General features: G+C 40.7%; 1 protein-coding gene across 1 annotated transcript in view; it reads left to right on the top strand.

Moving 5' to 3' along the window:
* EFHC1 (EF-hand domain (C-terminal) containing 1) overlaps positions 1 to 695 on the top strand; it is a 69,788-nt gene that overhangs the window by 66,668 nt on the left and 2,425 nt on the right. The window lies entirely within an intron of this gene.

A 695-nucleotide genomic window follows, 5' to 3' on the forward strand; every position in this document is an offset into this window, starting at 1 on the left:
CACTATGAGTCGGAACTGACTCCACGGTACTTAACAACAACAACAACAACATTGCTGTTAAGGGCCTTCGAGTCGGTTCTGACTCATAGCGACTCTGTACAGGGTTTCTGAGGATCAGCTGGTGAGCTTGAACTGCTGCCTACCTTGTGATTCAAACCAACCTTGCACACAACAGGTCTCTCTCTGTCTGTCTCTCTCTCTCTCATAGCTCAAATGCATCAATTCTTCTAAGGTCTTCCTTATTCACTGTTCAACTGTCACATGCATATGAGGTTATACCATAGCTTGGGTCAGGAGCACCTAAGTCCTCAAATTGACATCTTTGCTCTTGAACACTTTAAAGAGGTATTGTGAATCAGATTTGTCTAATGCAATACTTATTTGATTTCTTGACTGCTGCTTCCATGAGTGTTGTAGTTGATCTGAGCAAAATGAAGTCTTTGACAACTTCAATCTTTTCTCCATTTATATGGGTGTTAATCGTTGGTCCAGTGGTGAGGATTTTTGTTTTCTTTACATTGAGGTGCAATCCATACCGAAGACTGGTCTTTGATCTTTGTCAATAAGTGTTTTAAGTCCTCATCAGCATATCGCAGGTTGTTAAAGAGTCTTCCTCCAGTCTTGATGCCATGTTCTTCTTCATATAATCCAGCTTCTCAGATTATTTGCTCAGCATACAGATTGAATAAGTATGG

The sequence above is a fragment of the Chrysochloris asiatica genome, unplaced genomic scaffold, assembly GCF_000296735.1.
Source record: "Chrysochloris asiatica unplaced genomic scaffold, ChrAsi1.0 scaffold00019, whole genome shotgun sequence".
Classification (NCBI taxonomy): Eukaryota; Metazoa; Chordata; class Mammalia; order Afrosoricida; family Chrysochloridae; genus Chrysochloris; species Chrysochloris asiatica.